At 35.0% G+C, this 24486-nt stretch overlaps 1 long non-coding RNA gene across 1 annotated transcript in view; it reads right to left on the reverse strand.

Moving 5' to 3' along the window:
- Positions 1-3414: 3414 nt before the first annotated feature.
- LOC115296142 overlaps positions 3415-24486 on the reverse strand; it is a 62876-nt gene continuing 41804 nt past the window's right edge. Inside the window, exons 2-4 of the long non-coding RNA XR_003910753.1 lie at positions 17567-17620; positions 10575-10604; positions 3415-3496 (exon numbers count right to left, since the gene is read on the reverse strand). This is a non-coding gene — a long non-coding RNA (uncharacterized LOC115296142). The remainder of the gene's footprint in view (positions 3497-10574; positions 10605-17566; positions 17621-24486) is intronic.

The raw sequence follows: 24486 nt of genomic DNA on the forward strand, positions 1-24486 counted from the left end.
TCATCAAATATAATACAGAAAAATAAAATATTTCCAATACCTTCTATACTTGTTTTTGTTTTCTTAGAATCTGAAAAACACAAAAATAAATTATTGATAAACCAGATATGATCATTCAACAATTTATTAGTTTACAGTAAAATGCCAAACACTCTGAAGTAACCTTCAGTAAAATGCACTGATTGCATGGTACATTTCTAGAATATGAGGCTTAATGAGAAATTACTCTGTTTTTGAGAAGATGAGTGTTAAATTGAAGCAGTACATAAGAAATTTTCTGAAACACAAAGATTACAAAGAAGAAAAGAGATGAAAGGAAATATCCACATATGATTTCCACAGAGATTATATTGTGGCTCTGAATGCTAAGAACCCTTTCATAGAAAGTCAAACTGAGAAAATATATGGTCTGTTCCCATAAAGATGGGCTAAAGCCCATGAATTTAGTCTGAAGCTTCAATTGTTCAATCTGGAACCACCCAGATGACCTGTTTTGCACTCTCTGAACAATCAGTATATTTACAATACAAATATTCAGTTATATCTATGGAACAAAACAGGTTGATGTTGTCACGTAGGTTACAGATGAACACATTATTATACCTAGTAGCTGCCTTGTAGTAATGTGTATGCAATAGTGAACAGACATCTGTTTTATTTGTGTTTTGTGTGTTCAACTTAGATCAGAGAACTTTTACTCTTTTTTAGTATTTAGACCATGCAATTTTCTGATCCTATCACCTGAAAATAAAATGAGAAGTGTTGATCCCATTTTACTTTAGTATAGAGGCATCTTAAGTTTCTGCTTAGAAATATTTTCTGGGGCGGCTGGGTGGCTCAGTCGATTAAGCGTCTGGCCTCGGCTCAGGTCATGATCTCGTGGTTCATGGGTTCGAGCCCCGTGTTGGGCTCTGTGCTGATAGCTCAGAGCCTGGATCCTGCTTCGGATTCTGTGTCTCCCTCTCTCTCTGACCCTCCCCTGCTCGCACTGTCTCTCTCTGTCTCTCAAAAAATAAATAAAAGACATTAAAAATTTTTTAAAGATAATTTTCTGTGTTTTTTTTCTTTATCTTTTCTGTAAATTAACTTTGAAATTTTCTGGATATTACTGAAATTAGAATTGGAATAAGGAACTATAAGTTGATAATTGGAAAAGGCAGATAACAGCTTTCTAGGTGATAATTACACGTTTAGAACAAAGAACAGTAGACAATTGCTACTAATATGTAAGTTAATGGATTTGTGTGTCATATTGGGATGCCGTTGGTTCCCTGATTTTACTTTCATAATGAAATAATGGAGCTAAAATGTTTAAAGATGACAGTGAATAGGAGTTTTACACAAAAAGAAGTTAGACAGTTAACTGAGTTGTTTTAAGAAAAAATGATAACCAATGACAGTAATAGTGTTGTAAAAGTAAAAACTCACTTTCATAGAATTATAAGCTAAAAACACATTTTAGGAAAGCAACTGGAGAAAGAACCTAGAAAGTCAGAAAAATATGCATGCTTTGGATATAAGTCCACTACTAGAAATCCAGAGAAAAGTGGAAAATTATCGTAAAAATACATATAAGAAGAGACTTTTCCATGACATTATTTTGTATCTCTAAATAATGGAAATGTTAAACAGTAACCTCTGAACAGTAGTGGAGCTGTTAAAGAGTTTATGGGATATCAACATAATAGAAAAACACTCAGTCATTAAAATATTATTTTTGCAACCTCTTCTCCATGAATTTCTAATTTTTCTGTAGTAGGGATATGTTTCATGTACAAGGGTAAAAGAAAAAGAACTTATTTTGAAAAATTATAAGTCCTTGGAACAAAACATTTACTTGTTGAGTAAATATTAGTTAAGCATTATTATGTCAGTGTGGCACAGTATAAAGAATATTAGACTAGATTTTTGTTAATATCCTTCCCACCTCCTCACAAATATTTTTCTTGATATTTAGTTTCTCATCTGGAACTATAATTGAGTAGGCTAAATTTGCTATCTAAAATGTGCTTTGCAAGCGATTTCTCACTCATTTCCTTCATGAGTAAGTATCCTAATCAGATAAGCAAGTAACCCAAATATATAGGAAAATATTAAATAAAATAATTTCATATAAGAATATGATAAATATTCTTATACGCCTAACAATTCATGAGTAATATAGACGCGGATTTGTATAGCACAACTGCTGAAACTATGAAGTGCAAAGTTCAATGATCATTGTAAATTCTCAATTAATTTGGCTCCAGTATACTGGAGTAAGATTTTTTCCTGCCCAAAAGGTCATGTGACTCTCAGAGTACTCTTTTAAGCCTAGAGTACAGCCAGTATGGAAAACACAGGAGGATTAATGTGGGCACGTGGTTGTTCAGGAATACAATTGAACGGGGCTCGTGGGTGGCTTAGTAAGTTGAGTCCGACTTTGGCTCAGGTCCTGATCTCTTGGTTCCTGAGTTTGAGCCTGCATCAGGCTCTGTGCTGATGGCTCAGAGCCTGGAGGCTGCTTCAATTCTGTCTCTCTCTCTCTCTCTCTCTCTCTCTCTCTCTCTCTCTCTCTCTCTGTCTCTCTCTCTTCCTGCCTGTCCCCTGCTCATGCTCTGTTGCTCTCTCTCAAAAATAAAATAAAATTTTAAAAAAATTTAAAAAGGAATACAGTTGAAAATAAAGCTTGGGAAGATTGGTGGGACAGACAGAAGATGAAATGCAGCAAATGAGAAGATTATTTCCACCTCCACCTTTATTCTCTGACTAGATGCTGGCGTGGGATAGGCATGGAAAACTGAATGCAATATGTGTATCTGTGAAATGTCTGTTGTTTTAATATGCATTCTTTCTCTCTCGTAATAGGTTTTGGTAATATAAGGTATAAGATATCAATTGTACTGAAATGAACAAGCAAAAAAATTTTTGATGTCCAGGATCAGATAAGTATAGAACTTATTCAGATAAAGTAAAATATTTCATGAAGAAGAACTGTAGCAAGATTACAAGCCATGATCTAACCAAGTAGATCTTTCAAAAGTTAACTACATTTGTTCTAAAACCTGGGAGTTATAGTGAAATTAACCTAATATGCCATTATAAAATCATATTTTGGGGTTAGGAGTCAACAATGCACCAGACTTATACAAGTAAAACACCTGAACAACAAAAAACATAATGCTTGGAACTGAAAGATCACATACTGACCCTGAAAAGCTATTAGTATCAGCTGTTAATATTCAGGTTATTAAACTTCGTTATACCCTCTCAGCATTCTGCTGAAACAGCTTAAAAATATTATAAAGGCTTACTAAGTGAATATACTTCCCTAAAGACCATATGCCCAATAATCTGAACAACAGTCTTTTATTAAGAACATCAAGGCTCACAGCAGCTGTGATTTAAAAGAGGTGACGTGTTCACAATCTGTTCAAGTCATCATTCACTCATCGCTAGCAATGCGCAGTGGTCTCCCTCATCAAGGGGGGGTACATTGCAGACTCCCAGTGGGTTCCTGAAACAGCAGATAGTACCAAACTCTATATATACTATGTTTTTTTCCTCTACATGCATACCTATGATAAAGTTTAATTTATATATTAGGCACGGCAAGAGATTAGTATTAATAATGAAATGAATAATTATAACAGTATACTCTGATAAAAATCATGTAAATATGGTCTCTCTTAAAATATCTTACTATACTGTATTACCCTTCTTGTGATAATGTGAAATGATAAAATGCCTGTGTGATGAGATAAAGTGTGGAGAATGACATAGGGATCAGGACTAACGTTAGACTACTATTGACCTTCTAGCCATGTGTCAAAAGGAGGATCATTTGTTTCTAGGTGGTGGCTGACCTCAGGGGATTGAAACTGCCAAAAATGAAGCGACAAAGGGGGGTTACTGTATCTGGTATGGTCTATTATATTCCTAGGTGATGCCAGAGAAAAATGAAATATCAGTTGTATTGAAGGGAAAAGTTAATTTCACGTAGTCTAATAATGCAGGTGATGAAGTGTTCCATTTTCTTTGTATAACTTGCCTCATTGACACTTTTAGTCAGTTATAATAACAGATATTTCGCTTTGGTTTTCACTATAACCTCTCTTCAGATCTCAATTCTGAGGCCCTGGAACCTAGAATTAATTCTCACATGCATTCAGCTCCCCTCACTCTTGTTCTAGTTATAATAAATGAGAAATGTAATCTGGCTCCTTCTCAATGGAACTGTGATAAGATAAACAGAAGATGAACTGTGTTGGAAAACTCACAGGCTTTCCAACCCCTAAGAATTTATAAGTGAAGCTAAGTTCAAATAAATGGGATCTACCTGGATCTCCTGGTGCAACCCAGGTAGGAACTGGAGATCAAAATATACCTATGATGAAATTGTCAGTTTTTGGCTACGATTTTTCAGACCTAAAATGCTCACTCGAATGTAACTTCCAATAACACTTTTAAAAAATTCTTCCTTGTGAGGGATATGGAAAATTGAATACCTACTCATATTTTTACGGCTCTCATATTGATCTTAAGAGTCCTAGATATTATTGAGGTGCCTGGGTGGCTCATTCAGTTGAGCATCTGACTTGGCTCAGGTCATGACCTCATGGTTCATGGGTTCGAGCCCTGCATCGGGCTCTGTGCTGATAGCTCAGAGCCTTGAACCTGTCTTCGGATTCTGTATCTCCCTCTGTCTCTGACCCTCCCCTGTCACAGTGTCTCTCTTTGTCTCTTAAAAATAAATAATAATGATAATAATAAACATTAAAAAATTTTAAAAGGCCTAGATATTATTGATTCATTCACAGAATAAATATTTGCTTACCAATGTGATAACTGAGGGAATGTGTTAGTCCCAATAGGAGATAAAACTGACTTAGACGTGGTGCCTTTAATCAGAAGTTTTAAAGTCAATTAGAGTAGAAGGTATTTGAATACTAGTAATAAGAAGTACAAGATGGCAAGATATAAGTGATAGGGAAGAATAGATAAATTCTGATGAGAGATTATAAATGAAAAAGAAAGTATATTTAATTGAGAAGATCAGACAGATGTCTTAGAGGCAGTAAAAATTTTCCTGAGTCCTAGAAACATTGAATAAAACATTGAAGGAAAAGGAAAGGAAAAGCTCTACTATGTTAACAGCAGAAACAAAGGCAAGACAGCAAGATCTACGTGTAAAGTTGAGAACGGCTTGGTATGGAAGTATGTGATACATAAAGAAAGAAAGTGGGTAGAGGTATGTGCAAAAGGTTCCACCATGGTGTCACGGTGGCCGTGCACATAGCCATACAGGCCATGCAGGCCAAGATTTAAACCATAGCTAATGTGAATCTCAGCAGAATGCCTCACTATCCTTCCAGAACATAAAAGGATGGGAGGCTGCCGTAGACAGCTTCTTATTGCCTCCTGAGTTCTCCTGCCTAGAACCCTTGAGAATAGAATTGCAGACCATAAAAACATGTGGCTGCGGTCTAGAATTGGCCCCTCAGCACTGAAATGTTCTTAACTTGTGTTGCATTCTCTAGCCTCTTTGAGGGGGTGGTATCATCATTTTTTGATCTGTAGGACAAGAACCATGACATGCTGGCACCTTCAGCTACTCTTGCTTTTGCAGACCATGAAGAATTAATGGTAAGTTTACTTACCATGAAAGTAATTAACTGTCTCTATCTCCAAAGGGTTTATTGTATCTTTACGGGTGGAATTATTGAGGCCTGGGCTTTGACTTTGTCTAGGTGTGTGCATGACAGGAGGTCAGAAAACAGACCATAAAGACTGGATTATAGGTTAAGGCCTGTAGGCGATGTTCTGTGGTCAGTGTGGAGCTACTGAGTATTCTAAGTAGGTAAAAACAGGAAAAATTTTATGAAGCCAATTCAATATTTTGGAGGAAAGTATTTAGAGAAAATATAATAGGCAGGATTATTATTAGGTTAGGAATTCTCAAACGCTTTCATCTCAGAAATCCTTTAACTTCTTCACAATTTTAAAAGACCCCAAACAGTTTTTATTTGTGCAGTTTCTATCCATTGATGTTTTTAATTTAAAAAATAAAAGTTGAGGAGCACCTGGGTGGCTCAGTCGGTTAAGTATCTGGCTCTGGATTTAAACTCAGGTCATGATCTCATGGTTTGTGGGGTCAAGCCCCACTTTAGACTCTGGGTTGACAGTGTGGTGCCTACTTGGGATTCTCTCTTTCTCTCTATCTCAAAATAAATAAATAAGCTTAAAAAATAAAGTTGACATTGAGGAGGGCACTTGGGATGAGCACTGGATGTAGTATATAATTCAATTTATAAAAATAAATAATACACTTAAAACATAAAGTTGAGAAAAATTTTAAAATACATTTGCTTATGCATTTATTAAAAATAATAAACCTGTTACATGTTAACATAAACATTTTTAGATAAATATATTTTCCAATACCAAAAAATGGTGAGATGACTGACTCTGTTCTACACTTTTGTGAATCTTATTAATGTCTAGCTTAATGAGAAGATGGTTGGATTTGCATATCTTCGTAAGTATTCAGGCTGTTGCAGAATCGCAAATTATGTAGCCTCTGGAAAATGCCAGTAAATACTCATGGGAGAATGAGAATGAACAAGGCACATGATGACCTCATATTTTTATAAAAATAGTTTTGACTTTGAAGAACCACTGAGAGGGTCTTAGGGACCCTAAGAGTCCTTGGCCACATTTTGAGGACCTATGACTTCAGAGATGATTGTCCTGGTTCACATGACAAGTTAGAAAAACTGATATGAGGTCACAAACAGCAATGTGAGGTGAGGGCTAGAGGGCTGGGAGCTGTGAATAAAGATCAGCCATTCTAATTATTTTAGGCAAGATTAAACAAAAGAGAGTTCAGCCAAATTAAAAATACCAGAAAAAAAATGCCAGGGGCAAAGGAATAACGGAGGTTGAGGCTTACCCTGGAATTTGAGTCTCCGCGTCTACAAGGAGAGTAGGGCAATGATGTAAGAAATATAGAATAAGCACATTTTATAGTGAAAAATGCAATTAATGAGACTTTGACTTTGAGAACTAATGGAAAATTTTAAAAAATTGGGTGTTAAAAGATAACAAAAAAGTGTCTGTAGGGGAGAAAGAGTGGCATACAGGGGAAATATCTGTAGAAAAGGGCTTGCAAAAGGACCCTGTTGAATATTCAAAAATGTCACTCCACTTAAGCTAAGATATGGTTGCTCTGATGCCCAAAGTCCAAATAACAGTAAAATTGATGGGCAAAGCACAGGGCAGCGAAAGGTCTCTCTTGTTAAGGTTTCTAAAGGTTTCTAAAAAAGACTTGATGGGACATGGGGGTATAAGATCTTAAGAGTTCACTCTGCAAAAAGCCCTTTGCCCCTTGGTGCCCAGATCATCTTTGATAATAAGGAAATTGGTATGCACTTTTGTTTCTGCATTTTAAAATTCACTAACAAAAGAACTTCACAGAGCATTCTAATTAAGCCTTAAGGCTCCTGATTCTCCTCTAAGAAAATTGTCAACCATTAATATCTTTGAATTATACCCCAAAAGTTTAAGTGTGAGTAGCAATAAACTTTCTATAAAAAAAAATGTTGAAAATCCAAATTGTATCTGGCGATTTGTACAAATATGCGTCATTTGAATAGACGTGCTTCCTGCCTCTAGGAAAAAAGATTTCAAATCTTACTGAGATTATAGAAAATAAGAAACAAGAGCCAAAAAGGTTACGTCCATATTCCTCCCTGCCCTGCTTAACAAGAGAAAGGCAAATAGAAGCTCAGGAAACAAAATCAAATGACTTGCTAGAATAGCTGGACATTGAATCTGTTCTCCTTTATACACCAGAAACAATGAAAAGTATTCTAGATAGCTGTCTTGTTTTTCAAATATCATAATCTTGACAATTACAAAACCTTTCCAAATAGGAGATAAAAGATTATGAAACCTTTGAATATAATAGTAATAGTAATAATAATAATAATAATATGGGTATGTATTCTACACATTTTGTAGCTAGTAGTGGACCTTGGGTTGCTTGAATCTCTCTTGGCAAAGCTCTACCCAAGCTCTCCAAGCTCTTCCAAATATTGCATATTGATTACAAACAAATTCTCAAAAAAAAAAAGAAAAAGAAAATAAGGCATCTAATCCAGGATAAATAGAACAAAAAATCCTGGAGGCATAGCAATGAGGAGAAAGAACCATATATAGCCTAAAAATTATTGTTAGTAATTTGACTACTGTTTTATATACCCAAAGGTCTTTTAATACTTTGGTTTGAATATGAATAAATGGAAAAATAACTGTTCATGTTATTCTTTTTTCCTAACGTAAATGGTAAATTGTTCTTTATTTTCAAGAAAGAATGGTGAGGGGAAGATTAACATTTTTGAGGAGTTACTGTTTATCAAAAACTGTGCCAAGGACACCTCTTGTTTTCTTGTGACATAGCTGTATAGTCATCACAGTGTTGATCACGGAAGTGAAATAATTTCTAGAAACTGAAAGATTTGCTATGTGTACATGAGTAATTAATACTGATTTCAATCTCTTGAAAAGAAACATACTAATGTGTCTGTAGGCTTTATTATGATACCATAATAATGGTATCATAATATTCTGCTCTCCCTGAATAAATAATGACCAACTAAAATATTTTTTTCTGTCTCATATTTATGAGCTCCCAGATTCTTGTTTAATAGAGGCATAATGTGACTCCAACCAAGATTATGCAAAATTCTGATAATACTAAACATAAAATATAACACTTGCTCTCCATTTTTTTCAAATTACATGAACACTAATTAGATACAATTGTAATTTTCAGAATTAGCAATGATTGCTTATATCTTCATACTCTTTTTACTAAGAAAACAGGCCAGGATTAATAAGCAGTAGTGATGTTTAGATCCTAAGTATTCTCATGATGCACAGGAAACATCTCTAAATGAAATCAAAGTGATTGAGAAAGACTTATCATTTCCCTTAGCTTGACTAAATTTTAGACAGGTGCCTTCCTGGTTTTAGGCTCTCGATTTCCCTTTTAGTAGTACATTTACTTTAGAAACCATGTGATTGTAAATTTTTTTCTTATTTTTTAAATGTTTATTTATTTTTGAGAGAAAGAGAAAGAGGGAGATACAGAAACTGAAGCAGGCTCCAGGCTCTGAGCTAGCTGTCAGCACAGAGCCCGATGTGGGGCTGGAACTCACAAACTGAGATCATGACCTGCGTGGAAGTCAACACTTAACTGACTAAGCCACCCAGGCACCCTAGAAACCTTGCAATTGTAAATTCTTTCTCTGTTCCTTTGAAATATAAAACTATACCCAGAAATATCTTTCCATGAGGCATCCTTTTGAAATCTAGTCATCAAAGGACACCATGCCCTTATCTCCCAGTCTCTATGGGAGGGTAGGAGCCTCACTTCAATAAGCAATAATTAGTAACACAGATGGCCTAATCACAATGACCCATGCCCCATGCCCCAATCACCCCACATCCTCTGTACCTTTCCAATAGCTCATCTCAGAGCTTTAAAATTCTTAGTCTTTTAGTTTCAGTGGTATTGAGAGTTTAACTTCTACTACAATGGACTTGAGCCCTATTGCAAGAGTCTTAAATAAAATCTTCTTTATCTGTTCAATTCCACTGGGTGCAAGTTTTCTTTGACAGCAAGAATATTGTACTCCATCCCAGGATGTTCTGACAAAAGGAGGTGGTGTGCAGGGGGTGGACTATGACTTATTTGCAACTTATAGAACAAAGTAGCATCATTTGCTGGTCAGCATCAGAGATAAGTAGTTAATATAGTAAAATAGTCTGTATTTTTCATGTTTTTGAAATTTGATAAAATTGCTAATGGAACGGAAGCTCTGGGATTTTTAGAGATTCTGTTTTATCACCTTTATCTTGAGAGAAGTGAGATTCAAAATTTATTTTTGACGGGCACCTGGGTGGTTCAGTCACTTAAGTGACTGACTCCTGGTATCAGCTCAGGTCATGATCTCATGGTTTGTGAGTTCAAGCTCTACATTGGGCTCTGTGCTGACAGTGCAGAGCCTACTTGGGATTCTTTCTCATCCCTCTGCCCTCTACCCCTCTGACACTCATGTTGTCTCTGTCTCTCTCAAAAGAAATAAATAAACATAGAACACCTGGGTGGCTCAGTTGGTTGAGCGTCCAACTTTGGCTTAGATTATGGTCTCACAGCTGGTGGGTTCGAACCCCACTTCAGACTCTGTGTTGACAGCTCAGAGCCTGGAGCCTGCTTCAGATTCTGTGTCTCCTTCTTGCTCTGCCCCTCCTTTGCTCATGCTCTGTCTCTATCTGTCTCAAAAATAAATAAACATTGAAAACAATTTTTAATAAGTGAAAAAAATTTTAATTAAAAAAAGATTTTTTTGAAAAATAGTTCACCCACTTACATAAGATAAAGCAGAAAAGTACATTTATGAGAAATGTATGCATAATATAGAAACAGTTATCCATAGAAAATACAGACAAGATGGTAGTCAAAATTCAACTGTGAACTTTGGTAAAGTGTTTACACAAAAAGTATAGTGGAATTTTTGCATAAAACATACCTTCCTTCTTCTCATCTTTTTTGGCTGTTGCTGAAATAAGATAAATAAAATAATGTTAAGACATATTAAATGATCATTCTTCATAATACTCCTGAGAATCTGAGAAAGCATTCCATGTAATCATAAATTGAGTGGTTATCTATGCACAATTAATCCATTCAAATCTGCAATAAGAGAATAACCTGAAAATACTATTCATATGATGGTTTTGTAAAAACTCAGATATAAGCATAAAACCAAAAAAAGAATGAAAAAATATGTCATTACATAAGCAATGAGTCAAATTAATAAGTACAGTGTGTGTTTAGTATAAGTTCATTTTAGGTTTGGTATTGTTATATCTGAGAAAAACCACAAGCACTTCTAGAGGAATATGACTAGATCTATGCTCAACATGAAAGTAATATTTTATAAATGATCTCTGCATGGCTACGAAGAAATTACATACCAATTCCTTATATGCATTTATAGTAGTTGTATTTAAATAGTACCATTTCAGCAAGGGTACAATGTATGTCACCTTTTAGCAAATGTATGCCACCTTTACGCAGAGAAAAGGCATAGCACACTTTAATTATCTTTGAATTCTGACTTCTTCTGTGGTGGAACTCTTCTAATCCTGGATCATGAATCTAATTCTGGATCTGGGTTGTAACTTACATTTGTCACCCAAAACACGTAGGGTTAGCTTGGGATTGCTCCAAGCAACATGCCGCTGGGTTCTGTGTAAAGTTTATTCAGGAGCCAAAGCCACTCAAAGAAGCCTTAGGCCACATACATTGAATCAGAGATTGTGTACATTCCCTTAAAGTAATCCTGTCTGAGGGAATTAGAATTTGGGGGACAGGGCCCCTGTGTGGTTCGGTGGTTTTAGCACCTAGTTCATGAGATTGAACACCAGGTGGGGCTCTGCACTAACAGCGCAGAGTCTGCTTGGGATTCTCTCTCTCCCTCTTTTTGCCCCATTCACTCTCTCTCAAAATAAACAAATAAACTTAAAAAGAATTGGGGGACCACATAGAACCAACACATAAGACTACTTTGGGTGTTTACTTTGGGCTACAATTACTAAAACCCCTTCATGTACATCTTCTCACTGGGGCTTCACCACAGCCTTTTGAGAAAAGCAGCCCAGAGTAAAAAACCTACCTTACAGACAGTAAACAGTTTGCACGTGCTCATACAGAAAGCAAACAGAGTTAGGTCTAAAAATCAGGAACAAAAGACTGCAAATTTAAATTTATTAAATTTTTCAATTTAATTTATTATAGGTTTTTTTTCTATTTTCTAAATGCTGTTACTTTTGTAGTTAAATTTTATTTTACAAACAAAATAATTCTACCTTGTAACATTTGTTCCTTTTAATGGGATTTTAGTTGTAATATACCAAATGTATAAAGGTTCTACATTTATAATATTTTTAAGTTAAAGCATCTGTCTACTCCAATGACATAATGAGGATAGTAATAGGGGCGCCTGGGTGGCTCAGTTGGTTGAGTGCCCAACTTCAGCTCAGGTCATGATCTCACAGTTTGTGGGTTTGAGCCCCACTTTGGGCTCTGTGCTGACAGCTAGCTCAGAGCCTGGAGCCTGTTTCGGATTCTGTGTCTCCCTCTTTCTCTGACCTTCCCCTGCTCACACTGCCTCTGTCCCTCAAAAATAAATAAATAAAAAAAAGAATTGGAAGATAAGAGCAACACCTGGTAGATTTCAAAGCCATGAGGCATAATTTCAGCAAACCCTCTATGTTTGACTTGGTAGACTTATTTGTTGTTAGTACTTTACAAGTATGAATTTCCTCCAAGAAGCTTTATAGTTTTCAAAATCATCCAACAAGTAAATATTTTGATTGTGGAATTCACTAATTTTTGTATTTTGCCTGGAATTTGTATAGTAAAGAAAAAATGAAATGGATTTGTCCTTTTATTTACTGGAAAACATATTTTATTTTGTTTTTCTCCTATATAATTATCTCTACACTGTTTCTCATAATTTGAGTCTCCAATAAGTTATATCAAAGGATTTAGGTAGAGAGCTCTTTAAACAAAAACAAAATAACACAAATTCACAAATTAAAAATTGCTGTCCTGGGACACCTAGGTGGCTCAGTTGGTTAAGTGTCCGACTCAGATCAGAATCTCACAGATCATGGGTTTGAGCCCCACATTGGGATCTGTGCTGACAGTGCAGAGCCTGCCTGCTATTCTCAGTCTCTCTCCCCCTCTCTCTGTCCCCTACCCACTCTCTCTCTCAAAATAAATAAATAAGTTTAAAAAATATTTAAAAATTGCTGTCCAGGGTCACCTGGGTGGCTCAGTTGATTAAACGTTCTTGATTTCAGGTCAGGTTAGAGTCTTATGATTCATGAAATCTAGCCCCATGTTGGGCTCCATGCTGATGAGATGGAGACTGCTTGGGATCTTCTTCTCTCTCCCTGTCTTTCTGCACCTCCCCAGCTTGTCTTCTCTCTCTCTCTCAAAAAAAATAAGTAAAACATTAAAAAATAAATTAAAGGCATAAAGGCAGGGGCACCTGGATTACTTATTTAGTTAAGTGTCCAACTCTTGGTTTCAGCTCAGGCCATGATCTCACTGTGAGTTCAAGCCCCACATTAGGCTTCATGCTGATGGCATAGACTCTGCTTGGGATTCTCTCTCTCTTTCTTCTCTTCCCTAGTTCTTTGTCTTTTTCCCAAAATAAATAAACTTTAAAGAAAAAAATGCTTCCCAAAGAGTCCTGGGAGAGGCCCCGGCAATGGAGTGGCCCTAAACTTCATCAGTTTAGCTATAAATGTACTCGTTAAGAAGGACAACCAATGCCAGAAAGAGGACTGAGAACATGAATACATTTTGAAAACCTGCTATCTCTTCTGAATTCTACAGAGAAGAAAAGCCCTCCAAAAATAAGCAAAATCTTTTGAAGCTTTTTAAAATTTCTAAAATAATCTAAGAACAACACATTCATATGCAAGTGCAGGCACGTGGGTATGTGTACAAGTGTTCCTCTTTCCCACTCTCATATTCTTCAAAAGGTACAGTTTTAAGTTTAACAAGAGTTGAATTAAGAGTTAGGCCTATTCCTTCATAGCTGACACTGGTCTTGCTTCTTGCCCTTTTTGTTCCTTAAAATGAGTGGCTTTTATGCACAGCCATCTGGAAAGCCATGGGTCTGTCAAGCTGATTCCACTCCAGAAGTTAATCCAAACCAGGCTTTTGGGATCCAACTACTTCCAGAATGGTTTTCTAACTTGTGTTCCATGTATCCCACTGCAGACTCTTATTCAACTCGCCTAATTCTGCTTCTCTGGATTATGTGGCTCAAGGACTCCTCAATCCGCTGAGGACACATGATTCTTCATAATGGGCTCTTTGTTTTCATATTCCAAGGAGACTGCAATAGCTACTATTTTAGTTGTCTTGTTCTCTTTCTATTTTCTATCTATAATATATTAAAGAATTTTAATGTTTGCTTTAGAGTCTAAAGGGAAAAAACCCCACTGGAAATACACTAACACAGATGCATATAGACTACATAGACTCATCTTTTAAGGTGATTTCTGTTATGATTTCTGTCCTTCCTTGAGCATTTCATCATCAGCAGGTGTCTGCCCAACGATTGCACCTACATGATTAAAAATAGTTCCTTATTTTTCTTTTCACTTTTCCATATTAGTCTAATTCTATTTCGTCAACACAGTTTATTATGTAATATATATGAACTAGACTGATCTCCCGCCCATGTTCTTAGTGCCTGGATGACCCTCCGCCTGCTTAGCATAAAGCTGCCCAAAAATGAATCCTCATCTCCTCCTGTACCTTAGTTTCTTTACCTGGGACTTATTTTTTTCTTAATTTTTTAATGTTCATTCATTTTTGAGAGAGAGAGAAAGAGAGACAGAATGTGAGAAGGCAAGCAGCAGAGAGAGGGAGGGAGAAACATAATCACAAGCAGTCTCCAGGCTCTAAGCTGTCAACACAAGGTCCGATGTGGGGCTTGAACCCACGAACCGTGAGATCATGACCTGAGCTGAAGTTGGATGCTTAACCAACTGATCCACCCAGGTGCCCTGATATTTTTGAAATATAAAGTGACAAAATTTATAATGATGTTTGTACGGTGATAAAAGACTAGAATATATCTCTTCATTTATTTATTTTTAAACTTTTTAAACAAAGGAAATATTTAAAATCTAGTTTTAAATAAGTTTTGTGTAAATATGTACATATTTAACTCTCTGATTAAGATTTAGCACACTTTCTTTGGAAGTATATTAAAAAACTTTTGAGATACTGAGATGAATTCAAAATAAATGACTCTATACTACAGATTATAATTTGGAGATATAAGAAATTGAAATAATAATATAAATAGAATATCATCCAATGCTGAATTGAATTGTAGAAATAATAAATGTCATATTAGTTATGACAAAGTGATTTTTACTGAGAGTTGGGGGTTGAGGGATTCTTAATGGATGAGGGATGACGGCACATGGGTTGGGAGCATAAGTAAAGAATAAACTGGAAGTAAAATATCATTGCTAGTATAGATGGCTCAGAGATAATTCTGAAAAGTTCTTGTCTTTATCAAGGTATGAGACAACCTCAAATATGATGGTGTCAGTGACTTGGGAAAAAAATGCAACTAAGATGAATATTTTGAAAAAATATTTGATAGAATATACAGAATGAGACGAAAGGAGGGATAGTTGGTTAAGCATCCAACTTTGGCTCAGATCATGATCCCATGGTTCATGGGTTCAACCCCCACATCAGGCCTTGTGCTGAAGCTCAGAGCCTACTTCAGATTCTGTATCTCCCTTTCTCTTTGTCCCCCTCCACTGTGCTCTCTCTCTCTCTCAAAAATAAATAAACATTAAAAAAGAAATTGTTTACCTCAAAAATATCAGCCTCTGCTAGAGCAATATTTCCAATTGTGTTTAAGCTCTGTCTTCTAATAAAGTTATTTCCAATTAATAATTATTAATTACTTATTTTATGAAAGATGTAATAATATGGCTGTGGTATTACAAAACCTAAGAAAAATCTATGGGGGATGTGCATGACACTGGTGACATTTATCCTGCTTGAAGTGTCCCTCCATTGATGTGTCATTGCCATTTTAGTGAACAGTGCCTTGTACAGTATGTTGAATCAACACACTCATCTAATTTCATTAAAAGAATGGTTCTAACAAGATTTTGAAACTCTACTATATTAATCACTTAACAGTAAATCTTTTATTTGAGAAGAATAATTTCTGATCTGCCTTGTCCAGCAGAGTTGGAATGCAAAAATGAAGCACTCAAGGCCTGAAGCTCAAATTTGAGGCAAGTTTCCAGATATTTCTTCAATTTCCTCCCCTTGAATTCCCCTAATATGAGACTAACACAACATTAAACTCATGCCTCAAGTTGTGGCTCCACATTCACTAAAGTCCTCAGAAGCCTCAATCAAAGCAGAAGTGTCTCAGGGCAAGTGGGTTTTTTCATTTGTTTGTTTGTTTTCATTTTTGTCTGTGTGTGTTTTAATGAGAATATCTATACACTAACCATGATTCTTGAGGAATTGCTCAGAGTTGCATTTTCATGAATAAAAAGTGATAGTATTTGTCCTGCCTTTCTACCTCCTGTAATATTTGTTATACTTCCTACTAAAACTCTCCTGCAGAAGAATCTACTTTCTTAAACAAACAAAAAAAATGATCAACTGATGGTTAAATGAAAATTAAAAATTGGTATTATAACTCCCAGCCATCTTAGTATACATTACTTATAAATAACATCATGTCAGTGGAATGGAATCCTGCCAACTAGTTTACCAGTGTTTACTTAGAATGATTCTGCACATAGTTGGGTCCAGAGTAAATGCAACCATGTTATATGTTATATGCTGAGGAGTCTGCTACAAAGGCCTTCTTCCCAGAAACACATGTACTACCACCTAAATGTATATCCTTTATTGCTTGATAATGTATAATGTAGCATAGGAAAGAAAGTAAAGATTTTATCTATTAGGGGAGTGGAGTGGTGGGATGGGTTAATGAGATGGTGGGGATTAAGGATGAACACTGGGTTCGTAGGGAATTACTGAATCACTATATTGCACACATGAAACTAACATAACACTGTATGTCAACTAACAAACTAAAATAAAAACTTAAAAAGCCAAAAATTTTTCTCTTTTAAATATTTTATCTTTTTTACCTCTAAGTGTGTTCTGTGGTTTTCATGAATGACAAAAGGCAGAATACTTGTGTTCTTCACTTATACTTACATCAAATTACTCCTCATGGTTTAAGAATAAAGGTCACAAAACTAACATTCCAGTCTGTTGACTTAGAGATACAAGATTTAGAACAGTTTTCTCAAAGAATGTGATTTTGGATGATGGTTAAAAAATAACTTTATAGAAAAATTATTTAAAAGAAGTATTTTTCCCAAACTGATGATTTAAAGAATCAGTATGTTTTTAAAGATTTCTTAAAAGAATCAGTATGTTTTTAAAGATTTCTACTTCTGATGATCCCAAAATATTTGTAAGTGATGAAACTAATTTTCTCAGATGGCTCATAAAATCTAGGATGATTACTTTGTAGTCATATCCGGAGCTCAATTTCTGCAGTCTCAATACAGATGAAATAATATTAACTTAATAACATTCCAACTGATTTTTCTAATATGACGCTAATTATCAGCTATAATGGGAAACATTGGAAAAATTATATTTGTATATCTCTATCCATCTTTCTATCATCTATCAATCAATATATGGCTTATTTTTGGAAGTATAAGTAAAAGCTCTGTGACTGAAACTTGGAGTCAACATACTAATTCTTGGGTGCTTCATGTGTATTGTAATGCAACAATATTTTCTGTAATAACCCAGCAGATGGTGCTATTCTGCAATAAACAGCTTTTGCTTTTGTCAATAAAGTGCTACGTACTTTTTAAAAAGAAAGAAATGGAATGTTTGAAGTGTCTTATTGCTTACCGTGTGCTGCAACTTTTGTAGTCCCTTGTTTGGTTTCAGGAGCTTTCCCTGGCTCTTACAAAGATAAAGGTAAGTAAATTAACATGATGATCTATTTCAGAAACATATTTAACCCCCCAAAAGGGGAAGACTAGAAAATAAAAAACTAACATAAAAAACATTGCCCTTGGCACTCAGAATATACTTATTAGAGGAATCACCAAGAATTAAGCTTATTGAGACCAAAAAATACAAAAAAGTTTCCCAAAACTGCCTTATAGTTGACTGACCATGGAACACTTTGCATTTGATTGGCACCAGGGAATCTGAAAATCTCAGATTCTTTGTAAATTATTTCTGTATTATCAGCACTTTGAAATGGATGGAACATGTAGACATAACAAGAGTGATTCATAAAGGGTCACTGAATGACTAACGTGAGGATAAAGCCCGGAACTACCAATATGCATTTCCAGTCTGACTCAAGATGCCATTCCCTGACCTGCTGGGATGCCCACCACTACTCCACTGCTCATGAGGTCCTAGGTGACAGACAGTACGTATTGTGACAGAATAAGAACACTTCATTTTGAATCTTTCTTCCCTCTTGTCTTAGGTTTCTGTTTTTATTTTTTTGGAATTTTCTCTTTAAAGAAACAGAAGATAGAAACACATGTGATAAATATTTAAATGGATTATTTAACTAATTAGCATGAAATAAAGGGAAAAATAAAGGTTACAAATAACAATGCTTATTTCCTATTTTATTCAATATGGTTCGTGATGATCTTCTGTAAGTTTTTGGTAATTAAATTGTCATTTAATAATATGGAAAGGAAGATTTGGTTATTTGTTACAGATATTGACCTTTGTTCATTCATTCATCACATATTTATTTAGGACCTGTTATGTGTATTCATTAAGCAATGTGTAATTGTGGTAGCTAATACATGCATATATATATATATATATACTCAATCTTTCATTTAATCATCAAATGTTGTGTAAAGCTTCTTTAATATTATGCCATTAGAGTTATAAGACTGCATCAGAAAAACTTGCAAAGAATCAAATTTTCCATTTTTTTCTGAAGTGGTTTAATTTCCAACTCATGCTTTACCTCTTGTTGGTGGGTTAATTATTCATTTATATCATAATTTTCATGATTATGCAATGCCAATTTTGATTCAGCTTTTTATAAAAAAATCTTATTTGATTCATATGTAATTTTATTATTACCCTATTTATTATTCTGAGAAAATAATCTTTTGCCAAATAAATTGATTTCATTTTACCTCTGATCTCTTTATTATTAATTTTCTTTTTTTTTCTTGAGGTAAAATCCATGCCAGCTTCATTTTAGTGCTGTTTGTCACACCTAGGATAAATTGCCTCAATAATTAGCCAAGACTTATATATACACGTATTGAATTTTTAAGTATTGCTTTAACCCTACACCTAAGTGACTAGCATTTAGTAGTCACTTAATAAATATTGGTAAATGAAAAAAGAGGTGAAAGGATGAAAGAATAGGTCTGAAGGATCACCAGAAGTACCCTAGACTGCTATGGTGTTTCATTCTTTAAAGATCTCAACATAGCAGAGAATTGTAAAGTGGTTCCTAATTTTCAAAAAGAAGATTTTTAAACTATAGTCAGTATAGTACCTTAGAATTTTAACAACTGATTTTCCTATCTTCTCTTTTTCCTTTATGTTCTTTCAGATCACTGCTCCTAAAATGATCCCTCCACACCTAAGCTTCTTTTGGATCACTCCATACACCAAGCTGTGAATTATGGGAAACTTTTCTTAGGGCTCTAATACTTCTCCTGTTCATCATTTGGTTACTGTGTCATCTGCTTTCTCCCTTAGTAAGCAGGGATCAGATCATGCCCCTGACCATTGAGCATTTTCCATTTGAGTATCCTGATAGGTGATAGACTTCATCTCTCAAAAGTCACATCTTTGCTAACCTTACCAAGTATCTGACCGTGCACATTGAGTGAGAATGTTTTAAAGGCTCATATCCTATGGACTCTTCTTTATGTTATGCCATAGCCTCCCTCTTCTCCACCCCCTAAAAATCTACCAATCCACTAATGCACAGTGGTCCATTAAAGATACTGTTTCCAGGGGCGCCTGGGAGGCACAGTAAGTTGAGCCTCTAACTCTTGATTCTGGGTCAGGTCATGATCCCAGGGTCATAAGATCAAGCGAAACATGAAATCTGCTTGAGATAATGCCCCCTTCCCCCAGCTCCCCCTCCCCACTGCTCTCACACACTCTCTCTCTAAAATAAAATTTTTAAAAAATGATTCTGTTCTTGGGTAAAAGGTGTTATTTTAGAGGGGTGATTCTACAGACAATGTCCATCCACTTTAATAGGTGCTAATAACTTTAATGGAGCTAATTCTCAAGTCTGTGGCAGTAAAATATTATTTGTCACCCACAATTCCATTTACTCTTTCTTCGACCTCAAGTTTTAAGTCAATTTATATTAATTCACAAACTATTAACTACATCTTAGTAGAAATTAAAAGTTTAAAACCAAATGCTTTTAAACAAGTCTTCCAACTTGCATCCACCAGACCTCAGCCTCACATCTACTGAGGAATATGCACACGTGATCAGATTTGACACCTGCCTGTGTACGGCATTTTGGTTTTCAAACCACAAGGCTTTAAGGAAGCAGTTAACTCTGAGACCATAAATGCACAGCATTAAAGCCACACCAAATATTGCATAGGAGTGAAAATATATCAAATCCATAAAACCTTTATTATAAATGATTTTTCTGGCTTTTATTATTGTGATCTGCAAAAGAAACCTTTTATTGGAAAAATTTCAAATATATACAAAAGAAAAAGCCATAATGAGTTCCATGTTCTTAATACCCATTTAATAATTATCAAGTGATGGTCAGTCTTATTTTCTCTGTATCCCTCACTACCTCCTCTACATGCATCACAAATGAAAATTTTATTACAGTAAATGATTTTATCTTTATTTGACAATGATATAGTTATATTTTTGAAATAAAAGATAATGATTTAAATAAAATATTGGATGATAAGAAAATTCAACAGTAACTTATAATAATTCTGAAATTGATAAGAAGAAAGAATGGACCTAAATTAATATGCCAGCATAATTTACTTGGAAATATTTTAGCAGAAAATCATCAGACAGGTTAGAAAGTTAGTATTTTTAGATTCCTGAAACATGTGTTGAGGACACATGGAACAGTCCAATTTACAAGTTGAAAAAATATTATGATTCTGCAAATGTTTTGTTAAGGAATCAATTTTCACAAACAAGTTTAAATATTACTTTAATAACACACTCTTCATCTATAGGACTCTGTTTATACTGACTTATTTTATCTTTTTTTAATGTTTATTTTTGAGAGGAAGGGAGAGAAAGAGTGCAAATGGGGGAGGGCAGAGAGAGAGAGAGGGAGATAGAATCTGAAGCTGACAGCACAGAGCCTGACGTGGAGCTCAAACTTGTGAACCACGAGATCAAGACCTCAGCCAAAGTTAGGTCTTAACCAACTGAGCCACCCAGGCATCCCTATACTGACTTCTTTTAATATGAAGTATAAATTCATTGAGTTTCAAATGTAGGTTTCACATAACTGTATTTTATTTTATTTTTAAGTAATCTGTACACCCAGTGTGTAGATCTTGAATTCACAATGCTGAGATCAAGAGATACATGCTCTACCAACCAAGCCAGCCAGATGCCGCTTTACATAACTTTAACAGCAAATGGACTGCTATACTGAGTTCAGTATTGGTCTTTGACTAATGGACATAGATGAAGAATAATAGTATTGTAGTGATCATACTTATATTTTAAGTATTTTCTAAGCAATCCCCCAGTCCCTCTCCAAAATAAACCATTAACTTTATAATGTTTTTATTCTTTTAAGTAAGTTGGGAGTGATCACTTTCTTTTTCAAAAATAACAATCAATACTCCCCATATAATATTTAAATACCTTCACTGCAACAAATAACAGCAAAATACAAAAGAAAGAGCGGAAGGAAGGAGGGAGGAGGAATCTGACAAAGGCAGAGGAATGAGTAGCAGCAGGTGGTAAAGTAGTTAATGGCTTCTGATGACTTAACCTACATCTTGGTCATTTCAGCCCACTGGATTGAGCTGTACAGATTTCTATTTCAGTATGTGATAGTATTTTAATTATTTACTAATAAAACTGTAGCTTCCTAGTAATCTATAAACTCCCTCTGATCACGGACTAGTTATTTATCCAACTTCATAACCCTAGCATCTAGCAAAATACTGGGAAAAATTGTCTCTCAATATGTATAAAGAATTGATTGCATAAAAAGTCTAATTGACTAGTTTTAAATGAGACATTAAACTTTGGAATCTGGGGTTGCTGGGTGGCAGTGTCTATCTGGTTTTTGATTTCAGCTTAGGTATGATCTCACAGTTCCTGGGAGCCTGCTTGGGATTCTCTCTCCCTCTCTCTCTGGCCCTCTGTGCTCTCTCTCTCTCTAAAAAAAAAAAAAAAAAAAAAGGAAACTATTTCAGTTTTAAGACTATAAAAACAACTTCAAACTTTTTTGCACTTTAATCATTTATCATGTTATATGCAGAAACTGTCTTAATTGTAAATTTCAGAACTTCATTTTCACTATATAATAATGTGATTCTGTGGTAGAGCCCCTCCCTATGGAATGTGGTGAAAGCTTTAAGGCAAGGGAAGGCAACCAAGTTATGTGCCCCTGGATGATAGTCCTCGTGACTCTGTAAAATAGACCGCCCATTCAGGCTGCCTTACTATATATGAGAGACAAAAGAGCAAAAATTGTACAAAGGGCTACACCCCGCTGTGTTCAGGGCTCAGTTTTTCAGGTAGGAACCCACTGAAAGAATCCTGCTACAATCCTGGCAGCAATTTAGAAGTTTTTGGAATTTCATTATTTCAAACATTTTAACAACAATTTGCGTAGATTTGGAAATTTAGAAATTCTATTTAAAAACATGACATGAACCAAACATTTCTTTAGGCCACAGATTATGAATCAATTTTCCTTCATTAATTTTCTGAAAAAAGGAACACAAACATATTTTCAAGGCCATGTCTTGCTAATTCTAGTAGTGCAAGGTATGTAGATTGCTATCAGGTGAGAAAATTAAACAGAAAAGTTGAATAACTTTTCTATAAACCAGGAGGGAAAGAAATATTTATTGGTTCAGCAGCTCATCTTCACACCAGCAGTATGAAGCCTTGTTGATCCCTCAAAATGCTTGCATCCTCTTTTGAGAAGATGCTAGACACTGATGAGAAATCATCTGAACTGCTAAAATAAGGCCTAAATTGTTGTTTTCTATTCTTATCAAATCTAATATTTTTAGATGTAGATAATCCCAAAATAAAGGTTAACATTTAAACTAAAAATTACTCTTTGCTTAAAAGTTCTTAAAATGAGCCTCTTGTACTTCATAGTCCTGGGGAAGCGTATTTCTGAGGCATTGCTTCATCTGAGTGTGACAATCACCCTATTGAGATGAGATTAATCATGAAGCAGCCTTGGGCCATCCTGTCTGACCAAGGGGACTGAAGCCTGAAAGAAGGGCCTATTTGCTGCCAGATATGCAAATTGCAAAAGGTGCACAATGCAGAAACATGAATAATTTATCAAGATAATCTGTTATTGCTAGAGGTTAAAAATCTAAATAAACTGGCAGCATCATTTACAATAGGTAGCATCATTTAGCTTTTCTTTTTGCCTCAGGAAGTTTTTATTTCATCAAGCAATGTATTTTGTCTTAGAATCGAAGTGGCCTTTCACTTAATATCTTAGCATTATGAAATTTCATTCAGAAAAGAAATAGTTATTCAAGGTCTGATAAAATATTTCCTTGATTTTTTTCTTAATCTTTAAGGAAACATATTATCATTTCCATCAAAACCATTCTAAGTATTTCTTAATTTGAAAAGAAAGAACTTTGATGTTTTAATTAAGTGTAAGTCAACATCTACCTATAGTTTCTAAACATGGAATTAGGTTTTCCTTATATTATTTGGACAGAATTAAGCATAGAAAAAAATTTGAAATTCAGTCAGAATATTCACCATTGGAGGAATGTACATTCCCTCTCACGGCATCATGTGGCTTCTGGATAGAATATGGTAAAGATGAAAGAATTCTTAAGCATTCAACAATTTAGAATTTTGAGTTGAAGTCCAAGGTATCAATTTATTTCAATGTAAAGGAAGGAATTTTTTTGGAACAAAAATAAAAGTTATTAATGAGACACAGATCATTTGGCCTTCTATTCTAAATATATATATATATGTATATGCACCAATGTATATATATTTGGCAAGTTGAAGAAAAGACTAACTCCATTAGGTTAAGTAAAAGCTCCCTGACATGCAGCTATTAGAACAACAAAATGCAATATCATCATGAGAAGGTAGGAGGTTGCATTCCTGGAGATGCCAGATCGAGAGATACCTGTCTGAGAGGAGTCTGACTAGATCTGCCTAAAGCAAAGATAGCCCCAGCCAGTCACTCCTGGTCCCCTTCTACTTCCTGCAGCACCTTTCCGATTTCAGTGACTGTGAACACAGATAAGAGTATTTGAAAATTGTGCCCATATTATGCTTTATATTGGCATTTAATTATGCCTATATGTATCCTATGTTTTGATAGCAAGTTTTTTGATTATTTATTTCTTTTTATTATTGAGGTTTACATTGGTAGTCCTCCTTTACCATAAAATAATTACTCCCTTTGGCAATATTTTAAAAAGAATCATTCTGACCACCAAACTTGACTGATTCTCTTAGGAGAAGCATATGCTTCCTAGCACATTTAGGACTCAAGTAGATACTTGACGCTTTCTTTTTTCTTTTTAAAAAAGTTTTTTTAAATGTGTTTAATAATTTTGAGAGACAGA

This window comes from Suricata suricatta, chromosome 7, assembly GCF_006229205.1.
Source record: "Suricata suricatta isolate VVHF042 chromosome 7, meerkat_22Aug2017_6uvM2_HiC, whole genome shotgun sequence".
NCBI classification, from domain to species: Eukaryota; Metazoa; Chordata; class Mammalia; order Carnivora; family Herpestidae; genus Suricata; species Suricata suricatta.